This window comes from Anser anser, assembly GCF_964211835.1.
Source record: "Anser anser genome assembly, chromosome: 10".
Lineage (NCBI taxonomy): Eukaryota > Metazoa > Chordata > Aves > Anseriformes > Anatidae > Anser > Anser anser.
This window is the reverse complement of record NC_139730.1, coordinates 6,624,836-6,649,049: the sequence shown is the minus strand read 5'-3', so window position 1 is coordinate 6,649,049 and position 24,214 is coordinate 6,624,836. Positions and strand designations below refer to the sequence as shown.

Below are 24,214 nucleotides of genomic sequence, written 5' to 3'. Positions count from 1 at the left end.
AGACATTCCCTAATTAAGTGTTTAAGTATAGTTTCCTTTTTGCTTTATGGCTTGATACGAGTGGATTTTTGTTTAAGGTTCACATAAATCCTAATTTAATTTTGGAGAAAATGAAAGGAACTGAGGAGACTGAATGAAACAGATACCATGGCATGCATCCCTTTGTTACCTCTGCATTGCTCAGACTATGCCAGAAGAGGGCTAACCACTGTAGCTTTTGGTGCTGCTTCAACCCTTCACTTCCTACAGCGAAGCACTTGAAGTGCGGAAAACTCCAAGGGAGAAGAAGAAGACTGGGACCTGTTTTAAGAGAAGTGGTCTATGGTGGGAGAATGCATGGTTTCACATGGCCCTTCTGCCAACCACCGACCCCAGCGGGCTCTTCCCAGATGTAACTGAGCCCAAGCAGCCAGGGCAGGTAGGTCACCGCTAGTGCTTCCACCCTGTCATACCCCTCTAGTTGTCACCAGAGCCCACAATCACTGAGGTGACAGAGCTGCTGGTGAGACGTGGCCTCCACGTGTGTCTGCCCACAGCTCGCGCTCACACTTCCCTGCCCCCGGGTGCTTTGACTCGTGTCTCCTTTCTCTCCATATGTGTTTGAATCTGACGTGGGGGAATCGCCAACATTCGAATGCCACAGATCGACTGATGCCGTTCTGCACAGCAGAGACATTTGCTTGTCGCCTCCGATCAGCACCGTGACACCTTTGTGGAGAAGGTGCTGCAGCAAAAAGGGACGGAGAGTGACGTGGCCAGAGGACAGCGGCAGCTCGAGCAGAAGGGAAGCCTTTCAGGGTGACAACGGTGAGTAAAGGGCTTGGCAGCTGTGGGAAGTGGCTTCTAAGCAGGAGGTCTGGCACCTCATCTTCTGATAGCGTGTCTGGCAGGCAGGACGCAGCTATCGTTTGACCTGGGGGATGATGTGATTTGATTGTCCTTTTAGAAATAAATTAGGAAGCGGCTAATGCCAATTTTTAAGTGTCAGAACAACACAAGCTTCCTAGCACTCTCCAAAGTGCTGCCAGAAGGTTGTTCTCAAAGGAATTAATTTTGTCTAATTAAATATCTCCATAGAGCTCTCCAAATATCAAACCAAAACATCAACACGCAGCACTTTGCAGACTAATAGGAATCACACTGGAGCCTGGCATTGTGAGCTGACGGGTTGACAGATGGAGCTGATGGTCGCGATGGAGGAGTGAGAAGACACACCTCCCTTTCCACCTCTGCCCCAAACAACTCGCTTCATCCCTTCTCAGTTCACCCAACTGTAAAATGCCTAGAAAATACTTCCTATGGCATGGATTTCCCCAGAGGGAAGCTGGTTGTGGTCACGGAGCAGTGAGGAAAAGGCTTTGAGTGAGTCAAGAGCTTTGTGGTTTTGGATGAGGTTCAGATGAGCAGGGGCAGGAACCCTGCTGGGAAGTGGAGGATTATGTCTCTCTCTGCACTACAGCAAGGTGTCACTCATTGCTTGTAAACCCGGAGCATTCGGGTTTGCCAGTGAGCTCCCAAGACTGACTCCCAAATCTCTCGGTTTCACTGCACGTTGCAGACCAGAGCACTGAGCGGCAGCCTGGAGCCCAGAGGCATCCAGAGAGTCCTGCCCTGGAGCATCCTCCCCTCAGAATGAAAGGGAAGTGAAAAATAGCAAAGTCCTCAAAAAGTATAAATAGGCAGTTGAAATTTCGGGTGCAGCCAGTCTCTGCTGCTTGCTACTTGTTATGATACAGCTGTTAGGTGTAGGCTCAATTATTTCTCAAACCGTTTTGAGAAGTCCACTGGCTTTTCCTGTAATGAGCATTTACCTTATTTACAAGAGACACTCCTACATAGTGCAAGTGCAGGGTGAGATTCAACGTGGCAGCCTCCTGCACACCTAATGCTTTTGGAAAGTCCTCCCTGGGCCAGCTGCTGCAGTTTGCAGTGCAAACGTGGTGCTGTAGCACAGCACTGGAGCATCTGCCTGCCAGACGGGAGGATCTCACCCTGCTAAAAGCTGTCAGAATACCGATTACCTTGCAGCAGACAATAAAATGATTCTAGGGCTTTGGGGGGGGCTTTTTTAGTGAAGTGACAGATGCTCAGATGAATTGTTCATATGCCAGATGATTTCTATTGACAGGGATAATCCTGCTGTGATATAAAAAAAAAAAAAAAAATCAAAACATGAGCTTTTGTTTTGTAAAGCCACTGCGAATAATAAGGGGGATGAGAACAAAATATAGATGCTCCATATCTATATCCATTTATAATTTTGAATTTATAACGTCTCATGCTACCAGTGGCCTAATCCCCACAAATGATGGCTTTTAGCAACAAGTCTCTCAGGGGTGGATAGGGGCTAAAGACAATTTTTAACAGGAGGGGGAGCTCTCTCTGCACCAACTGCTGGGGAAACACTGCTTGCTTCAGGCACGACGTCGGGGAAAAAGCGATGCTCACCATTTTGTTCCTTTGTCTGTTTTCTCACGTGTTTGCTAGAATTTCACGGGCTATTTAACTGCACTGATTTAGCCTTATATATATAATCAGTGCTATGTGAATCTAATGAGAAGAGAAGCTGTAGGATTCGTTTCTTTGACTTAGGTTTGTATACATACAAATTAAGGCCTTCTTTTTCTGAACACAAGGACTCAGAAATTCGGGGCAATTTCCTTGCTCAGAGCAAGGGCCTTGCTGAGTTTCTCAGCACTGCGCCCCATAACTTGTTCAGGCTGCGCCGGAGCACCCTGATTTCTCACTTGAAGCAGTATTGCTTCCTACTTTCACTCCCTTTTGACCTAAAACAAAACACCACCCGCCCAGACACATACACCAGCGCCCCAGCAAAGCCCCCACCGCCCGAGGGGCATGAATCAAAGGAGAAGCAAAGGGATTCCTTCTTTCTCTGGCAACTTTTATTGAATTTCTAGATTATTGTTATCATTACTGTCGTTGTTATTGCCCCCTGATGCCCAGGGTTTTGCAGTGGGCCCCGAGCAGGGCCGGGGCCGTGCGGCCGGCAGGTGGCAGCCGCTCGTTGCCAGCGGCTGCGGGGCCGGGGCTGGGGCCGGGGCTCGGGGCTCGGGGCCGGGGCAGGCCTCGGGGCAAGGCCGGGGCTCGGGGCGGCCTCCGCGGGGTGCTGGGGCCTGCCCCAGGCCTGCGGCCTCCCCGCCGCTGCCCGGCCAAGGCAGATTTTTCGTTTTAATTGCTCGGAAATTTTGCGCTGTTTTCACGCTGTCTGCTTGGACAGCAGGTGTGGGTTAATTCTCCTGGCTGGTAAAGCACCGAGCGAGTGCTGTGTGGGGCTCTGGGCCCCTCAGTACAAGAAGGACATGGAGGCCCTGGAGCGTGTCCAGAGAAAGCCTACGAAGCTGATGAAGGGCCTGGAGCACAAGTCCTGTGAGGAGCAGCTGAGGGAGCTGGGGGTGTTTGGTCTGGAGAAGAGGAGGCTCAGGGCAGACCTCGTTGCTCTCTGCAACTCCCTGAAAGGAAGGTATGGGGAGCTGGGGTCAGCCTCTTCTCACAGGTAACTAGTGATAGGACCAGAGGGAATGGCCTCAAGTTGCGCCAGGGGAGGTTCAGGTTGGAAATTCTGCGACATTTCTTCTCAGAAAGAGCGGTCAGTCACTGGGAGGGGATGCCCAGGGAGGTGGTGGAGTCACCATCCCTGGGGGTGTTCAAGGAGAGGTTGGACGTGGTGCTTGGGGACATGGCTTAGTGACGGTGGTAGGGGGATGGTTGGACCAGATGACCTTGGGGGTCTTTTCCAACCTCAATGACTCTATGATTAGCAGCCCTTTCATTTGACTTCCCAATCACTTTTTTTTTTTCTTCCCCTCTCTGCAAAAGTCCTCTCTTAACTTACCGGAGAATTACTTTCCAATTTCCTGCAGTGGACAAAGCAGTGCTGGCACAGATGTGTTTCCTCTTTGCACGCTGTGTTGGGTTTGGTCGGGTTACAGCTGTGACCTGTAGCTCTATATACACCGTCCCTGGGGGTGTTCAAGGAAAGGTTGGACGTGGTGCTTAGGGAAATGGTTTAGTGGGTAATGTTGGTGGTAGGAGGACGGTTAGACCAGCTGATCTTGGAGGTCTTTTCCAACTCTAATGGTTCTATGATTCTAGATACTAGATGTTTTGCCCTATTGTGGTAGGCACTAGACAGGAATCGCAGCCAGACAAGCAGTTCTTTTTTTCTCTTCTGCAAGGGCTAGATCTTTGGATCAGAACAGGAGGGATTTAGGTCTGCTGGTATCAATCTGATTAAGAATATAAAACAGTTTTCATTATTTCATTTTTTGTTACTGTTGTTTCTTCTCTCTGTTGGGATATTCTCAGGCATTAGGAAATTGTGCAACCCAGATGACTTTAACACATAATTAAACAACTCATGATTGCAACAACCTTTGGAGTTGTCTTGTGACTGCCTGCTAAAATACTTTTACTCACTGATGATAGAATATTTCTGTATTTAAAGAAGAAATACTGTGATAGAAAGCTAAGATGTATGCTTAGTGTGATGAACAGATAAAGGAAACCACAAGGTTTGTTTTGTTTCTTAGCCTAGGAGAGCCATGTTCAGCTCTCAGCATTGACCACACAAATTCCTACTGGAGTAGTGGCATTTTAAGACTAATTTAATCTCTGTGTATTTCAGTTACTTCCATGAGGCACCCAGAGGATCTCAGTATTTCACCCTGACAACAGGACTGAGATGTGGACCCACTAGTGCAAACCTCCCTGGGCCGATGAGGGATCTAGGGATGGAACAGAGCGGCCCCAGACCCACCATGAAGAAGGAAATGGTGCCAGGACCACATATTCGCCAGTTCCTGGCAAACCCCTCCCAGGAGAGGTCAGTACAGCCACTTCAGATCCAGTTTCTAAACATGCGTGTGCAAAACCGGTGTTTACATACAAAGGTGAGATGGTCAGGAGACACCAAAAGTGTTCTCATGGACCAGGCTCCAAACATATGTCGGGTATCGCTGCACCAAGTGACTGCCTTTCTCTTTAATGGTAGCTTTAACAGAAGCTAGAACAGCAGGGATTGCAGTTGATTCAACTCTCACAGCTGGTGAGTGGGCTCATCAGGTACATATTTAACAGGAATAAATTCTAGTGCTGAGCCGCTCCATAGCATTAAAGTCCCCCAGAAACCCAGTGTTCTCAGAGCAGTGTTTTAATCTTTAGCCTACCCTTGGTATTTACATTCATTTCTTCATGAAAGATTTTGCATTTACCCAGTGTAATGTGTTGGTGCAATGTGCCCAGGGTGGAAGGGCTGTGCCGAGCAGGGGCAGCCCCCGTGCCACCGCTGCTGGCATTTATCGGCACAGCTGTGCCAACAGAAGGACACAGGGCGAAGGCTGCGGTGGCAACGTCTGAGCCGGCCTGCTGAGGGACCTCCCCAGCTTCTAATGCCCATGGGATGAAGAGCAACAGCCAAAATACCAGTTACCCCCTTCCAAGTGCTCTCGGGGCTGCTAGATTGCCATTACATGTGCTCTGGAAGGCAACATGCGTATTCTAGCACATTCCCCCACATTTACACATAAAGCAGACAACCGGGACGTTGTTTTCTCCACGAGCAGGAAGTAAAGCCCAGTTTCCTGCAAATCTGTGTCCTATGTTACTGGACTCCACCGCAATAATCCCAGCTCCCTCCCCACGCCTCACACCCACGCTAGGCAGGCGGTACGTGCCGCGATTAAGCGCGCACTAATTGGCGATGAAAGCGCGTGTGCAGGCTGGGGGGGCAGCAGGACGGCAGATGGCACGCTCACAGCCTCCCCACCCACAGCTCGAGTGCATGGAGGGCGGGGGGAAGGGGCTTGGGGGAGACGGGCAGAAACTTCTGTGGGGTTCACGCACCCTTCAGATGGGGTTGGGGTCGGAACTCAGAGCGTTGTAGGGAGGCACTGCCAGATGGTGCGGCACAGCGTCTCCATGGGAAAGCAGGACGGCAGGGCTGAGCTGAGCTGAGCCGCTTGCTGTCTCATGTGATTTCATAAAATCTCCGCCTTCTGCATCTCCCAAACATCCTCCCCAAGTCCGCAGCTGCAGATGTCGGCGCAGCAAACAAGCTCCTGGTGACTGCAGGCTGCAGCAGTCTCCATTTTTGGCCTTTTCTGGGCTAACACAGAAATACAGGCTGGAGATAGAAAACGTATAAATACGGAAGCCAGAAATGGGGAAATCTCTTTGAGTGAAAGAGCTGTGAGGATCCCTTCTAAAGTTCCTCCTGCAGTTTCTGTATGTCTTTGTGCCCTCCTAGGTGGTCAAAGTTTACTCTGGCATTAAGGAAATACAGAACAGGCTGTGGGCACTTTCTCCTCCCCTGCTGGTTTTGCAGGCTTAGGAGAGAGCTGGAACGGGAGCCGTGGCACCGCAGGGCTGCCTGGCAGCATGTTACAAAGAGCCAGCCTGAAGCTGCAGCCAGCCAAACATCTCACATGGGTGCTGGTGCCAGGAGCAGCCCTGCCTGGGGCCAGCACCTGACCTGGCTGAAAACCCTTGGTGTCATTGCCACCCAGATCTGTCCCCTGGCCCAGCACCCCACGTGGCCACACAAACACCAGTGCCAGCTCCCTCTCTGCAGCCTCGTGGGTCTGTACCCAATTAAAGTGACTATTAACTATGGCTCTTATTAGTAAGATTGACAACAGCAACTTTTAATCACGCGCTTGGCTTGCGGAAGAGGTGGAGGAGGGAAAGGCTCACTTCTCCATTTACCACGGATATGCATTTGAAAAAGCAACTAAAAAAATTCCCCGTGAGTAATTTGAGTTGAGTGCAGTGCAGCTGGATTTTAAAATTCAAGATTTAGGCATGGGAGAGACAAAATATATTTTAGCTCCCCGCTTTCTCTCCCCAGCCAGATGAATTTTAGCGAGTATCAGGTTTAGTTGGGATAGTTTTCCATACTGGTTCTTGTATTCCTGCCTTGTATTCCTAACTGAATTTTTACATCCCATTTACAATGGCGGGGGGGAAGTGGAAGCGCTGACATGGCTTCACCCCCACAGCATCGCTGCTGCAGGCGAACAGGGATCTGGCCTTGGCGGCTTACCCGGGGCTCTACAGAAAGCCTCTTTGGAAATAACTGACTGCTCTAAAAATAAGCACAAGGAGAGCAAGCTGCTTCGCACCGAGCGGCTGGCAGAATTTCTGCCGGCTCTACCGGAGTCCCAGGATACTGTCCAGGGCTTCTCCAGCATCGCTGCCGTGGGACAGGGTTAATGGCTTGAGGTGTGGTGGGAATTGCTGGGTGTGATTTAGTTAACGCCTTTATCTGATACATGAGGCACATGAAAGAGAAAGGAAAAACCAGCTAAGCCCGAACAGCCCAGCTTGGCCAAGGGTGGGGTGGATCAGAGCGCAAAGACCAAATCCGTCTGATCTGCGCCGTGTCCTTCTGTCCCTGTGCTGATCCCCGGGAGTCTCTGGCTGTGCTCTCCGAGGGCGCTGCCCTTCCCTCGCCTCCCGTTGAGCTGCTCGTTGTGCCACAAACCGCACGGCGAGCTGTTGGCGGAGCAAACCCGCTGCAGGTGTGGGCTGCAACCGTTCTGCTCGGCAAAGGGCGCCCGGGGTGCCCGGATCCAGGACGGGTGGCACTGCAGAAAATAAGCCTGCATTTAACAACAAGTGAAAAGCCCTCCTTCAGCTGGGGGCAACAGCATTATCTTGATTTTTGAAGAAACCGAGTCCAAACCTGACCTTTGAGCAAAGCTGAACCTGGTTGTTTGCGGCTGGGGAAATTGCAGAAATCAGGAAGTGCTGAGGCTTGCTGAAGCAGAAGCTCTTGTTCAAACCGCAACACCTAAAGGGGAGTTTAAGGGAGCCTGGGGCTTTTTACAAGAATTTGATCTTTTTACATAACGAGGGAGGTGCGAGAGAGCCCCAGAACACTGGGAACGCAAGGGATGGCATTCTCCACGTGGGAGGCAGAGCCTCATGGGAGAGCATTGTGGGCTTCCCAAGAGCTGGGAAAGTGAATTCAAAATACGTATTTAAATGGATTTCTACAGTTTGGAAGAGCGCAGGGGTTACTTGAAAAGCAGTCCATGAGCATGAGATGCTCTAAACTCAAAACACATTAAGGTGAAAGCCCGCAGGTAGCTGTGCCCGCAGGTAGCACCGAGGCCCTGGCACGTGCTGCACATCCCCTGGAGCGACGCGCAGCCTGGCCGCAGGAGATGTGGTTATCTAGGGAAGGTCGCTTACCCTTTCCCCTGTGACAAGCGTCCACTATGTGGAAACCCAAATTGATCAGCAGAGTTAAAAAATAATAATAATAAAGCTGTGACACATCTGCATTCAGCTCCATCACGTGTGGTTACTGGACTCACACCCTTTGGCTTTTTTTCCCTCAGACAACAGCTTCAGGAGCCCAGCAGAAAGCACCAGCAGCTCCCTCCAGCCAGTTTCTCCCAAGCAGAGGCTGCTACGGAGACAGGTTCACGTGGCTACCGGCTTGCTCCAGCCTCGGATGCCTGCATGTAGGTCCCTTCTGAACCCAAAGTGAGCTTTCCCCTGCAGTGCACATTTGTGATTCTTCCAGGAGGACTTTGCAGTAGCATTATACACTGCTGAAGGGTTTCATTTCATTTCTCTGTACAGCTTGTAAAAGGCTTCTTGGAAACCAGAGATCTTTGCATTTTACTTGAGTTCGCTTATCTGCCAGAGGCTGTTTCAAGTTACTCTTTCCAAGCCATATTAAATGAATCCTGAGGTAAGAAGGAGGCAGCAACAACAAGTACTCTCTATCCTTGTTTAGAAGTCACCGCTTCTAATTACGTTCTCTCCTTATAAGCATTAATATCAAGGACTACAAAATGAGGTCAACCTCTATTAAATGTAATGACTTTCCCTGTGGAGTTTGTGATGAAAGCAGCTTCACAGCGAAGGTTTCCATTTAGGGGGGGGAAGTTTCTGTTACAAGAGTCCCCTAACTCTGTGCAGCGGGCTTCATTTTTCACGTGTTGGTTGCAACAAAATGCAAAGATTTAGACAGACTTTAATCAGAGAAAAACTGATAGGAGAAAACAAATTAAAACATGAAGACTAGGAACAGCAGAAGACCCAAATACAGGGTGCTGCAGGTCTGGCAAACAACACCTTAAACTGCAGGCACCTCCAGAGGAGCAGAAAGACCACCTGCATCTTTGAACAAAACCAGGGCCCTCATGAGCTGCAGCTGCATGCAGTGAGGAAAAAAGAATAAAAAATAAACAATAAATAAGAGGTTATAGCACGAGAAGCAGGTTTGCTTCGTTTCCCTACAGATAACAGGGAATTCCCTGTGGTTGGTTCCCTGTAGGTGCCCCCAGCAAGCAGGCAGTGTGCTCTGTTCCTTGTGAAATGAAACTTGTCATGGATACAGGAGCTAATTTTGAAATGCGGAAAGAGTACTGGCTGCCTGACAGCACTGTGACCCTCCTGGTAGGCAAGTGCTGCCCTGTTCCAGTGGTAAGTCAGATGTTGGAAGTCTGCAGATATTCGTGCAGCAACAGTACGCTAGCTGAAATGGGGCGTGCAGTGCTGTTACAGCTATTTGCATGGCTCTTGGGTTTGGCGTTTTAAGGTAGGCAGACATGTTGCCGTCTTAAGGAATCAGCTCTTTTTCACTTGAAACTGGAGGTAAAGGCGGCCGTGATTTTTAAAAGTAGCTGTTGCCCCTGATAAAAGCCTCACGACTGGTGAAGTAAGCCTGCTCTTTCTGTAAAGGCATCTTTTCTTCCTGCAGCCTTGCAGGCAGGTTTCCCAGGCGGGCTGTTGTTAAAACACTCTGCCTGCCAAGAACGAAGTGGGTTATTTTGGCTTCAGCTCCTGACCACTGTTAAACGCACCGTGCTCAGGTCGCCATCTCTAAGGCTGTGCTGAAAGCAGCTTTACAGCGTCCACCCCCCTGCCTCTGGCTGCTCAGCCCCCCTGCTGCTGTTCAGCTCTCTGCTTTACATTTCTACCACCGCGGCTTGTTGAAATATCATGCGAGCGCCATCCGCCTTTATTAACACCCCAGCGTGCCGCTGACGCACTGCAGACCAGCCTTCCCCGCGAAAGGAGATTCTCGCCCTTTAAGAAAAAGCCCGCAGTAATTTTCCATCGCCCTGCTCGCTCTTGCCTACGTGGCAAGAATTGTTTGCGGAGGCCGGAGCGTCGCGGGCGAAGCGCGAGCACCGATCCTGCTGCCGTTGCCTGGGTGCCGGCAGCCTCCCGGGAGCACCTTTGTTCCCCGGACGGGATTGGGATTCTGTCCTCGTGCTGCGGGCAGGCAACAAACGCTGCCTTTCTGAACCAGCCTTGCAGAACTGGGATTTCAAAACATCATGAGCCTCCCCCAAACTTAATATGTTTGTAGTTATCACCTGCGATGACTTCTCTGACTTTGCAGAAGGAAATGTTTTATTAAAATGAGGTCCTATTGTTTGTTTGCCATTGCAATAGTTCCTTCTTCAAGGCAGCACGTTGAATCATGGAGAAATGATGCCAGCAAAACCTTCTAACCCCCCTCCCTCCCCCCCGTGCACTTCTGTTGTTTCCATTTAATAAATGAAATGGATATTTGCTGTTTTGCAGCCTGCTAAACAGATTTGCTGGGCAGCCTCTGGAGTGCTGCTAGGCGAGTCCCTGCTGCAGTCTGTGGAGGGTTGTGGGAAATGCTTGAAATATTTGAAATGCTGCTGGCAAAATCTGCAGCAGCATGGAGGATGGGGTTTGCATGCTTTCTCTGCTTGCTGACGTGAGGCTCCAAGTACAGCACACAGTGTTAGTGCGACAGGCATTGTCATGATGTCTTAGGGATAATTTGGTGTGAGCACTGATCCTTCCGTTAATAGCACAGCTCTGTTCCTCCATTAGCTGCCTGTGTTGCCAAGGTCTCTTCCTACACCAGCAGCCAAACCCACACTGTTGAGCAAGCAAGCCTTCCCCATTAGTTAACGCTGCCATTTTCTTTCTGCATCACCTCCAGCTGCGCTTGGGAGGTGGCCCCAGGAATATTTCCCTACTTTCAGCCTGTCTTCTTCCTCCTCTTCATCCCTGCAGCCACCCAGAAGCACGGCCAACTAACCTTGCCGTTTGGGTACCTCCACAGCCCTCCCTGCATCCCCAGGGGGAAGGAAGATTGGAGCGGGGCATGTTTATCAGCATGCTATCTCCAACCTGGAACATGCTTGTCTTTCATCAGTGATGTCTGCCTTGTATGTGGGGAATGACCGAGCAGATAGATGGTCAGGACAGTGAGTTTCCATATCCCTGGGTCAATCTTTCCCCTATGGGTAACGTGATGGTTAGAAACAGCACTTTATCCTTCTGTGCTGCTTGGCTCCCTTTGCACAGTTAAATTGTTGACACGTCTCATCTGTCCTTAGATTATGAAAAGCATTAACTACTGCCTTTTAGCACTTTTATAAAACCTTGGTATCTAACAAAAGACGTGTTTGGCTTTTGTAAAGTAATTGTTAATGGCAGCTCTTCTCCTTTTCATTGTATTTTCAGACATGAAAAGCAGGAGGTCTGAACTCTTGAATTTTCCAAGAAGGTGAACTACTGCAGGAGGGCCCCTTTCTGAAGCAGGTTTGGCCCAGTTCTCTCTGCTCCAATGCACCGCCAACCTCTGCTGGACTTTGCTCTGGATTTGCTCGGCACAATAAAATGTGGAGGATCAGGTCTGCCAGGAGCAGGGTTCGCCTCTGTTGTTGGAGCAGTTAGGAATGTGGGTGAGTCACTGCTTTGTCTGAGGAATGAAACCTCAGATCCTGGTTTCTTAAGACTTCGTTTGCTTTCAGAACTGTAGTGATTTTCAGAGTAGCTCACGCTCCTGGGGCTCCTCTGCATCTTAGTCGTAACATCAGCCTTCATATTTTGTATTTCCTTACCTTACATAGATGGGAATACCCATTTCTTCATGTGCTCAGAAATCCAGAGGATCCAGTAAGCTGACAAGGTCAGAGCGTATAAAACCACTCGGCTCTGCCCACCCTTCTCTGAAGCAGAGCCTGGGTGCTGTCAGTCCTGCTAACTTCTGTCCCCAGCAGTCAAGGCTCATTTTCTGTACAGCCACTGCAGCAAAAACTGTTCAGGATTCTTCTACAGCAATGTCACTAATTCAAATAGTGGCAATTTCCACATACAAAATTAGAATGGTATTTGAGGGTGATTTGTTTCAGGAAGGCAAGCAAAGCAAAGGAGGAGAAAATGTGTAGGAAAAAGGCACAACAAAACAGCAGTTTTCCAACTTTTCTAGCTTTCAACTCTTTAATTAAGCTTGGGGACCTATGGCCATCTTGTAAATGAACTATCTGATTTCAAAGGTTTTTAATACCTCAGAAGATACTATTGCCTTTGAAATTAAGGCTCTTACTTTAGGTGGATGGTTCAGTATGAATTTAGGCTCTTATTCTTTGTTTGCAAATTGAAAAATGGTGATATTAAAAAAGATTCTTCATACATAACTTGTGTCATTTTCCTTTGTGGGAATTTGACATCTAAAACTGACCAGTCCTATTTATATAATAGGTACTTAACCTATTTTTTGTTGTTGTTGATTTGTTATTTATACTTTATGATTCTAGTCTACCAGTTATTTCCAAATACTCAGTATTTACATTTATTCAACAGCAAGCATGGACTCATGTGACTGTGTAATTATATCAAAATGAATTTGGGTCCTTTTTTTGCAAAATGTTGTAGGGCTACAGTTACGGTTTGAATGCATGACAAGCTCTGAGCATTGAGATTACAAGAAAAACTATCTGCAAAATCCTACAGATTAAGGTCATGCATGAGATATTTAATTCTCCCTCCTGTGAGGTTTGTTTGCAAGATATAGTCAGCTCCCACTGACTTCTTGAAATGAGATTGCTTGAAAAATCGACCAGATTCTGTCAAATTTGCTTTGCTGCTAGAAGGGCTGGAGGTGTTGAAGAGATAAGAAACTGTGAGGAAAGGAAGAAGCAGGGACCAGGAGGGTCAAAATCCCTGCTGGCTAGCAGCTTGACAGTGAGGAAAATCACCCAGATGCCTCTTTTTTTTTTTTTTTTTTCTTTCCTGTCCCTCCCCCCTGAAGAACTTGATCCGCTGTAGAATTAACTATATCAGAAGGTGTAGCTCTTCTTCGTCTTTGTTACTGTGCTCATGGCAGTATTTTTGGGGCCAGGACTGAGGCTCCATAGTGCCAGAATCTGCATCCTTGCAAGTAAGAGGTGCGATGTGAGAACAGGAAATGTGAAGAGCCAAATGTGGGCGATGGGGGAAGCACCTTGGTCCTGTGGAAATTCAGTTGTAGTCTTCTCCACCAGAGGCAGAGATACTATCGGTCCACAGCTGCATGGAGGAAGGTGGCAGCAGCTGTGTAATAGTGCAGCATGTGCTTTTCTCCCCCAGTTTGCTTTTATCTACATTTGGCCAACATTTGGATGTTTCCCTCCAGTCCATGCAGCAGAGGGTAGCACTGGGCTCATAAACTTACAGAAAGTATTTTTACTTTTGGCACCTTCGAAAGGTGCCAAATTATATCCCTCTAGCTTGTAGATTTTGCATGGTGGCCCAAAGAGGCGATTTGCAGTGCACCATGTACTGCTGTGCTTGCTTGCCTCCTCTTACATCTTGAGACAAGATGCCGCAAAGCTCTGGCTTGTTGTAAGGTAAAATTGGGATTCCTCTCTGTGGGCCAGTCAGTCCGCAAGGCACGGAACACTCCTCCTCATCTCTGAATCTGCCAGGAGCTGAATTTCTATATATTTTTTTTTTTAAGAGGTGACCATGTATTTTCTGCTTGAAGCTGCTCTAAGATCACCAGTTCTTGTTCTGATCAGCCATAGAAGTCATTCCCACTGGGTGACTTTCAAGTAACTGATTTTGGCATACAAATGGGGCGTATCTTTTGGAGAGCAAGCCACCATGTCTTTATCAGTTAAATATCAATAAATATCAATCAGCTGCACACATTCCCTCTTGGGAATAACCTGTGGCCATAACAGTTTCATCCTGCTGGAGACATTATTAGTCTCTCCCATTCTTCACGATGCCTGTAACTAGGGCATCACTGCTGCCTGACTGCATGTCCCGGGGGAGCCTGGTGGTGTTTGTGCAAATGTGATTGGGCTGCGAAAGGGGTGGAGAAATGCAGTTCTCTGCACAGGATATATTTAGTGAATGCAGCTGTAGGAGGCAACAGGAACAAGAGAGCTCTTGTACTGCCAGGGCTCTAACAGCTCACAAGCCTAAATCTGCTATTTGCTTTGCAATACATCCCCCCCCCCCCCATCGTGTTTATTTGAATGTAGATTTGAACTTTAACGTAGCCAGAAATCTTCCCAACGCTTAGAAATGAGATGTCATGGTGCCAGCCCTGCAAGCTCCTTCCCCATGCACTTGTACCCTTTCCTGGGAGGGGCAAGGAGGGAGATTTGACCTCATTTTCTCCATGAGAGAGGCTGGTGTTGTAGGAATAGGTCTGTCCTGTAAGCTGTAGCTCTTGCTTGGGCTGGAAGCAGCCCTGCAGCACTAGGATGGCCTCTCCAGGAGCCTGCTTTCCATACCTTAGAGCACTTCAGCATGCCGTATAAACACTGCTAGTCTTCCTGGCTTCCCTGACAGTCTGATCCGATATTCTTTTGTACGTCATGGAATACAAAGAGAGCACAAAAATAGGTCTGCCGACCCGGCGGGTCAAGTGGGAGCCTGCTGCTGTTGCTCTGAGTTGTGTTCAAGCTTGCCCCTAGAAGAAAGGGCTGAGGCCAGGAATTCCCCCTGCATCCTATTTCCCCACCTCATTCAGCAGCTCGCAGCAAGCCATGAGCCGCTTTGCCTCAGGCATTAAATTTATGACGGTCTGCAGAATAGAAAAGTAACTTTTTTTTTTTTTCCTAATGCAGTTAAGGGGTGAAAAAATAAGATGGCTGCAGGGAGGTCTCAAGCGTGTCTCTGTGTCTGGGCACAGCCTGGGGATTATGAAAACACTTATGTTTAGGGGGGAACGGGTTGTGCTATCGCTCTCCTAGTTTTTTGAGTGTACAGAGGTGTTTTTCTGCCTGGGGAGGCTGCATAGGAAAAGCACTGCTTCCACCATGGGACGGCACAGATCTGAAGATGCACCCAGCCTTTAACAGAACTGGGCTGCGCACAAGCTCTGGATGCTGCTGTCCCAGCTCTGTAGTCTCTGTCCTACTCTGATACATCCCGAGGGAGTTTCAGCGGTCAGTCTGTACCCTGGAGGTATTTAACAAAGCGCAGAAAAATCCGTCTGTGGAGAGCTGAGCGGGACGCTGGGGTCTCTCACCTCACCGAGCCCGCGCCTGAGAGGCTCGAGTTTCGCAGGAGCGAAGCGGTTAACCCCAGGACTAATTGGCTCCGAGAGCTCCAGTTTTTTTTTACAACAGATTACTGTCAGGCCGGGGGGAGCAGCTCCCTTCCCCCATCATCGCAAAAACACGCACTACAGCGAGAAACCCAACACCGCACGGCGGTGCCGCGGCGCGGGGCTTGGCGGCCGAGCGCCTGCCTTCGCCTTCTGTGCCGGGGAGGAGGGGAGGGCGCTGGGCACGGGCCGCGGATTTATCGGCTCTGCAGCCCCGGCATCGCGCCGTGGTTGGAAATGCTGGGGCGAGGGAGGATTTGGGGTGTCCCCCGACAGCCTGAGCCGCTGCAGGAGGGTGTGGAAGGCTGCCCCCTCCACCAGAAGCAAAGCGGCTGTGTGGGTCGCATGAGGGATTTGTGGAGAGTTCTGCCAGCATCTGCAGCCCCTCAGGGATTGAGTGTAAAGAGAGAAAAATGATAGAAAAACGAAGGAAAAAAAAATCGGGGGGTGTGTGGCTTCCTGGGGGGGGGGGGGGGATGCTGAGCGCCTTTCTAGGCGTCTATCAGCAGAGCCGCCGCCATTTTGTGAAGCGGCAGTGGTGCGGCAGGAGGAGCCATGTTGTGGCTGCGGGAGCTGGTCGTCGTCTTGATTTTAAACAAGAGATTCCCTCCTCCTTCACCCTCCCTCTGTCTAGAGGCTTTCAGTTTTAAACTTCAGATAATTAAAAAGAAGAAAAAAAAAAAAGTGGTTAGAGTGCAGAGTACTCCCCGGGGGGAATCAGTGTGCAACTGAAACCGAGCCTCTCCAGGAGGCTGCAAAAACTGTAATGTTCTGAAAATGTCACCAAGTTCATAGTTACAACAACCAGAGTGACTGGGCATCTGTGCACCCAGTATGGTGGGGCCATAGCAGACGTGTCCAGGGAAAATGAAGTATTTTAGTTGAAGCTGAGGTGTGTTTTTAAGCAGAGTATTGGGCTGTGGTAGGAGAGGATAGCTGATGCATACAAAACATTGGTGCTTTTTGTCATGGCTTCCAGGTATTAAGTTTTGATCTAAAAGACTAGCTCTAGTGCTGCAGAACTGCTCATTTGATCGAGAGAATAAATACACTGATTTTGCGAGGAATGCAGCTAGACTGAATCTCTCTCAGTATACAATCCTTAGAGCAAAAACAGTATTTCTGTAATGAGTCCTCAGTGTTGGAGTTTACTTTCTCCACTCCTGGATCTTTCCCTTTCAAAGTGCATTATATGGCTTGTTTGTTTAATGAGGCTCTGGGAGAGAGAGCATTAATGCTGGCATTTGGGAATACAAGAGAGATTGTTGCATTTGATTTTTGGTTTGGTGTCATTGTTTTCTGGTTTCAGAGTCAGGAAAAGCTGCTCATTTATTTTTCATGCAGCTGTATTTTTATCTTGGCTTCCTAAGGAGGCAGGGCTCATGAAACTGCTGTTGGAGGCCTTCAGCTTTTGATCTGATGCTCGGTTTCCAACAAATTTCAGTTCAGTTTGGGGGAAGCTGTGGGTTATAGAGACAAACAAGTGCTTCCAATGAAGAAGTACAAAATGAGTGCAAGGGCTCACTTGTGTGCCGTTCTTGCTGACCAGGCTGTCAGCCTCGATATGCCGGTTGTCAGGTCAGTGATGCATAGCCCAGAAATACCCCAGCCCATGGCACATTTCACCCAGCCCTGCTCAGGAGATGGGGTGGAGAGCTGGGGCTGCCAGGGAGGGGAAAGGACCCAAATACAGTGCCAGGATTTCAGAAAGCTTTAGTCACAAGGAAAACCGGGATGCAGTCAGATTTCTCCATGTTAACTGCAGTTCAGTTTTTCAAGGTGTCCGATCCCCTCTCTGGCTCTAAAGGGGCGTCTCCTTTCAAGCCAGTCATCCGTGAAGAATTCTCTGAGGCAGTGGTTCCTTCATATCAGAAAAACAATGGAAAGAGGCCTTTTTGCCACCTCAAGATCATTATTTTCTTGATTACACTTTTATACTCTGCTGGGTATACATTAAATCCACAGGTCAAGCATACCCTGAATGCAGTGTGCACTGATCGCCAGCAGTGAATACAGTATGGAGCTCTAGTACAAAGTTCATGTACATCTTTGGTTTGTTTTTGTAAGACTCTGCATTTTAATAATAATATAAAGCATAAAATAGTATTCATCTATAAAAATTACTTTTCCAGCACATAGTAATATGCCTTTCTGAACCTCTCAGTTAGGTTGCATTTTTTCCTGATCTTAATTACATTTTAACATCAATTGAATAGACTTTCTGCATATAAATAATTGATCTTCAACTTCGTTTTTGGTTCCAATTCTTATTATCTTTGTGTGTATATAGAAAAATAAAGATAATCCTTTATTAATCTTTTAAACAGAACAGATTTCATTCATGCAGCAAAAGTACCGTCCCTGAATATTCCTTATCAGCACCTGATATGCTAGCCAGCAGTGAAATATTTTAATAATTGAGTTTAAGAAAAAAGTCAGTTATTAAACTCAGTATTTCAGTTTTGCTTGTGTTATGATTCTAAATTTTTCAAGCATTTTACTTTATTTCCTACACATATGAACTCATGTTCCCCATACATTTTCTCCCCAAAATGTTGTGGAGACTTGTTTATCTTATGTACTAGGTCAGAGTGTTCAAATGTACTGTTTAATACCAGTAACGTGAATGGCTTGTGTTACAAGAAAACTGTAGATAGTCTTACTAATTAAACGTGTTTTATTTGGACCAATTCACATCTGCTTAACAGTCTGACGTTTGGTCTCTGGATAATCAATATTCGGTTTCACGAGAAGGTTTTAGAAGTATGCTAAAGGAGATGAATAAAAGGTGAAACAGCTAGCATAATTTAGTTTTTAGTATTCCTTTTTCCATTATTAATAAAAATAGGTAAGAAAAATAAATGCTGAGGAGAACACAAGGAATAATGATGCAGTTGTACGTACATGTGCGAAAGGATATGCTCACTCTTACGCAAAATTCACAGATTTCATTCCTAAATTCACTTCATATGCTTCCAGATCCTTAGGACAACATTCCATTTAGACACACCAAGAAAAACCTGGAGTGATTTTACTGACCTTATTGACTCAGAGCTGAATTAAAGGCACCGATGCATAACTTAAGGCCTGTATATTTGGAGTATCTTAGCTTTTATTATTAAATTAAGTGTTTCTAAAATGAGACATGCTTGTAGAGTGACTTAATAACTTCTTGTTGAATCTACAATTAAATCTTGAAGAAAATAAGTGATCTTTTGGGCATGTAAAGCCTGATCCAGGTCTTCTGCTGGGTGAAATCACAATGAAAGTTGTGATCAGGTTTTTCAGACAGTGACCAAGCACTGTGGATGTCTGACCCAAGATATTTGTGTTCACGCTTCTGCCCTAATTATTCAAAAAGGCACTGGCCCCATTCTGCAGTAGTATTGTACTGACAGTGTTTTCTTGGGCTGATCATGTTCTATCACCAATCATGTTTTTGGGCTGATCATGTTCTATCACCAATTAGCCTTCTAATACTCATCTTTGACTAAATATTAAAAAACAACAACAACAAAAAACTGTGAATGAAAGCTGAGACAAGATTATCACCATTGATGGCTCGGTCAGAGAGAGTATTTGTTTCAGCATGCAAATCTGTTGCCTGCAATAATTAAAGCTGCTAATTCTCAATGGACGACATGCCTGACATGCAAAAAACTTCCCGAGTCCCCAGCCTGATGAGTGCTCCTGACTGGATAAAGCGCTGGCAGGAGCCAGTGTATAGTGAATCGACTTTAGGAAGAAAATAAACCTCATTGGTAACATCAGTCTGACACAGAAGCTATTTCTGGGAAGGTGACATTCTAATCCAAGCACGTCTGTGCTATAGTACCGCTACATCAAAAATTGATTTGATTCCACATCTAACAAGTGTTGACAGATATAAAGAAATTTGTTTGGAGCTACAAATATAAGAGTTCTTCTCTTTTATGTATACAGTCCATTACAGAAGGGTGATTCAGTACTTTGTCACGCTGTCTGTCTATACAATTAAAAAAGTATATGTTTGTTGTAAGCTTTCAGCGAAAAGCATAGGTCTTTTTCACTGCATGTGGCAATTTGCTGAATAATGCATCATTTTGTCAACTATTATACAGCAATCAATAAAGTGCCCTATGGAGCTACCTGTACACAAGAGAAGAGAATGAAGATTGTTATGGAAACAGGCCATTACTAAATTGTTCAACTTGCTTGAAATAAAAATTCCAGTTCTGTATTTCATTTTCAGAGGCCTGGGTTGTTTCTCTCTTCATTCTAGTGTAGTTGTAATTTATCTTGTTCAATTTGAGTGAAATTTATCACGTTTGCAAGGCTAGCATGAAGCCCCAGTGCCTCCAAAGCTCCAAAGAGATTTACTAAGAAGGAATGCTTGCTTTTCATTATGTTTGTCATCTAAACTTTCCTAAGTCTCGCTTCACTAGAATCCAAATTGAGATTTAATGGAAGATAAAAATTACAGCTTATAATTGTTTTTTCCCTTGACTTTGACGTGTAAACACATATTCGTGCTAAGTCTATTTTCCCTTTTCTCATCATATTTCTTAAACACTTAAGCAATCAAGCATTACTGGCTCACATTTGAAGAAAATAAATTTGAAGGACGGACAGATGAATGATTTTGGAAAGTGAGCTTTAAATCTGCACAGGGAATGAATCATCCTAGAGTTTCATTTTTTTTGAGTTTTAAAATATATTTCTACTTTTACTGTCTAGAATTTCTGAAATGTATTTTTCCCAGCAACTTTTAAATTCCGCATTTTCTGAAGAGTTCGCTTAAAAACTATAAAATGTTTTCTTCTCATACCAATTGTATAATATCTTGAAAATAGAGAATGATATTTTATTTTGAAGCGTGAGGTTGGGCACGGCTCTCTTAATCTTGCCAATGTTTTTTTTTCAGACTCTAGATAAAATGATGACCATTTCCCAGCTCAGCAGAACACTTCTATGACTCCACAGACCATATACACAGCCAGAATGGTAAGAAAAAGAACACTGCTTGTAGTTTCTAACTTTTAAACATATTTTAAACCCTATCAATATTTCTAATCTTTGCATGTTTCCAGTCCTGCAAGTTTCCAAACCCACAAACTGCATTAGTACAGAGAAGTTAAAGTACGTAACTCAAATTATACAACTTGCCTTCCTTGTGGTAGCTATTGGTATTAAAGTTCCTGGGAAGGTCCATGTTGTTTTCTTGTTTGCTTTCAAAGGTGATGTCACTAATAAGCAAAGTTGCATCAGTTTTTTTTTCATGTAAAGAATATTGTTAGCACTTCTATAAATTCTAGTGTCTGACTAGGTACAGGCAAAATGGCCAGTCAGTTTTTCTTTTTTCTAACATGTCCCAGTCTTCTTCTAAAACTTTTCCAAGCCAAGAAGAATAGTTTAATAGTTACCCTAGGAACTGAACTTGACTAACTAGATCATTCTATATAGGTAGCCAAGGTTAAAAAAGGTGTAAAGAAATGGATTTGTTGTTCCAAGCTCCAGTGTCTTATTTTAAGAGGCAGTTAAACATACTAAACAGTTACCCAAATTCTCTGTTTTAATCAGTCTAGAGGTTTAAAATATCAAAATCAAAATAAGGGCTGATGTATCATTCACACTTTTCTTATACCTCTACAACTGCCATTTAAAGCAATTGTTAAATGTTAAATGTTGAAAAAATACAGCAAAAGTACCTTGACTGAGGTGGTTACTATTTCTTATGGTTAAGATGGCAACAGGGGCTAACTTGAAGATGATCTGTAATAAAAGCAACAAACTTGAAATTTCAGAGCTCCTTAAAGAAAGTGGTCCGTAAAAAAGTGGTCTTGATTTCTCAAGAAAAATATATGTATATTCCTTAGTTAATACAAAGCATAATAATGAGTCCTCTCCTTTTTTTTTTTTTTCCTTATTGTATACACGAATTCATGCAAAACTGAAATAATGAGCTGGGTAGGTTGTTCAGGAGGTCTTGGATCTAAAATCTGAGCCCAGGCCACTAGATCATGTGTGCAGAAACAATACCATTTGTTTGATGCATTATGACCAACAAGTTAAAAATTTGCTTAGGAAAGAAGACTAAATCCCTCAAAATATATTGGTTCCATTTCTTACTTCCCTTATGACTTATACTTTTATTGATAACTTGCTTTTCTTTGAAAACATGAGTAAGAAAAGCTGGATCTTGGTTAAAATAGCTTGTATTTGGGATAAACTGCAAAAACACTGGAGTTTGGCTTAGCAGACTGAAAGATTTTTTTCTTTACCATATGCTTATGACACTGATGAGAATTTGTTTCTAATTATTCCCGGTAATAAGTCTTTTTCTTGCTGCTCACAGGGTTCATCATTCTAAATATGAGCACCATAAAAGTGCTGGCAAAACGGCCATATTAACATAATCTTGGTTTTCAGTGTTAAATCATAGAAACAAAAAGGGCGTATGCAAAAGTTCTCTGTGTGTAGATGTGTTTGCAATTATTCATTACAGGCTGGAACAAAAGTCTGGGCTTGAATTCCAGTTCCAGACCCAGAGAAAATGAATAGCATGAGCTGATTTCTAGAATTGTTACCATTCTTAGTGCTGTTGTTACTGATTGCCTTGTGACAGTAGCAAAAATCTTTAGCTAGGATCAATATAACATAATAATCTTTACAGTCACATGGAGACGTTGGTTCCATGCCTGGAAGAACTTTGTCTTTATTTACATTTCTGTCTGTTGACATCACTCTGTGTCAAAGTTTAGTCAAATCAATATTAGCCGCTATGGAAAGTCCACAAAAGAAAGCAGCAGGGGCATAGCTATAGTTGCACAGCCTCTTTGTGCACGCTGCTCCGAAATCACAGGTTTTCAGAAGTGTGATAGAGGGTAATTTGTATCTGTCTGGACAATTACTGTGATTTTAGTAGTGAATTATTGAGGAAGGAAACAGAAGGAAAAAAAGCAGATTATTTGTTTGCTGTAGTACATATTTCATGTTACGTACAAAAATACAAAAATAATACGTAGCAATAGACTTAATTTGGGACAAAGCAACAATTTCTGTGAACGCCCTGCCTGGAAGAATTGAAATGCCTACCACAAAATATCTTGCTGTATTCAAAGGACATTTGTTATCCTGTTCGCATATTCTCTGTTAAAATAATCCAAACTATTCTGTTTGGTTTGGGGCCTAGAAAATTGTTACTGATTTCTCCTGGAAAATGTTAATTTTAGTTGAAGGAAAGTTTTGTGAAACGGCGCATCTCCCAATCTTGTTCAGACTCCTGTTCTCCACTTCAAAAGGCAGATACAACGCTTAATCTTTTAGATGAATATTGCTGTCAAATCTCTGGACTTTCCATTATGTTTGTGGCTCCGAAGAACACGTAATATATCTTAAAGAACCAGCTTTCTCACCGACCTCTTGGTATCCTCTGTTTCAGAGGGCATGTTGGAGCAGGCAGGGACACTGCCCTGAGAAATTACAGTGTGTATTTGCATATTGTCCCAAAGGGATAATAACAGTCCTCGTGGAAGCTGGGGAGGAGGAAGAAAGGTTGTAGAAGAAAACAATTTGGGTGGGTACTAGAAAGTGAAGTTGTGTGCCTATATTGGGAATTCTAGCAGTCCCGATGCAGTCTCAGAGAACATTTCCCGAATTAGTAATGGAAACATTAAGTTGTCTCATTATCTGACAAGTGGTTCATAAAACATGACTGAAGTATTTAGGTTTAATGATACACAAAGCAAGAAGAAAAAGAAAGCGTTGTTTAAAACAGAAAGAATACTCTGTATGGAGGAAATTGCATTTGCACAGAAATTCTGGATTTGGAGGGAAAAAAATGGTGTAACCACAAAGGCCGTAGGAGCAAGAATTCGGTGTTTATACATAGCTGACCGTGGGAGATAAAAGTGTGAAAAAGGAGACTAGCACTCTCCTATTTCATTAGGAAAAAAAGAACGCAAACAGATAGACTCTCACTGGTGTGTGAATGGCAAATTTGTCCGATGAGTGTTGTGACTGGTGAGAGTGGCCATACTCACATTCACGTACATGTAACTCACTTGAAGCCAAGAAATAGAAGAGGTGATGGATAGCTCTTTTGAAAGCTCTTTTGAAACTTAGGCCTTGGTGGCCAGGAAGCAAAAGAGCAGGATGGACTATGTTTCATTAGGATATTAGACTTCCAGTAATTTTTTTGTTATATGTAATAGCAATGCAGTAAGTCACTTAAAAAACATTTCTATCGGGAAAGGTACACAAAGTATAAATAGGAATGATCTATTAGTCTGGTGGTGTTAGAGAAGATCAGGTAAGGGTTTGAGCCTACAGGTTAGGTCTTGTTCAGTTATAACCTTAAACTATTCTGGCTAGAACCACGCTATTCTTACAAAGCGCAATTATGTCTTGAGTGTTTGATCTCTTTTATACTTTCATGTGCCTATCGCAAGTGATCAAACTTTATGTTTTTCTAGAAATGTATTCTGGGGAAGAAGCAACAGCAAGACTGAGAGTAGTGCATTGAACTTCAAGTCTTTATCTTTGCTGTGAAGTCATACCTTCAACGTTGGGTGAAAATGCCTGCATAAGTAGCAGTGCTTTTGCTGTGCCCTACTTTTATCTAGCCTCATCTTGGTTGCCCTTCCCCTCTCTTCATTGTTAGCATTTTTCTAAGGAGCACAGGCAGCACCTGTGTTTTGTGTGTGCCAACACCTTTGCATACAGTTACACATGGGTAGTTCCACTGAGAGCAAGAGGATTAGCTTTTAGTTTGCAAGAGTCTGAATAGAGATGAAGTTGCAGAACAGGCTCCCTGCGCTTAGTATTCTCCACAGACCAGAACTTCAGTTCTTGTTGTTGTGGAAAAAATGTAAAAGGCCTTTT

The 24,214-nt window shown here is 45.2% G+C and overlaps 1 protein-coding gene across 11 annotated transcripts in view; it reads left to right on the top strand.

Moving 5' to 3' along the window:
• The first annotated feature begins 270 nt into the window (after positions 1-270).
• CHD2 (chromodomain helicase DNA binding protein 2) overlaps positions 271-24,214 on the top strand; it is a 97,115-nt gene continuing 73,171 nt past the window's right edge. For 4 of the 11 annotated variants that reach the window (XM_083849859.1, XM_083849854.1, XM_083849860.1 and 1 more), the window contains exons 1-5: positions 3,075-3,481; positions 4,646-4,843; positions 8,364-9,459; positions 11,491-11,711; positions 20,256-20,335. The gene's annotated coding sequence lies outside the window, so the exon portion shown is untranslated. Of the gene's footprint in view, positions 419-643; positions 808-3,074; positions 3,515-4,645; positions 4,844-8,363; positions 9,460-9,555; positions 9,575-10,531; positions 11,232-11,490; positions 11,712-20,255; positions 20,336-24,214 lie in introns of those variants that run through there. The other 7 variants (XM_083849864.1, XM_083849865.1, XM_083849863.1 and 4 more) reach the window with 7 other exon arrangements.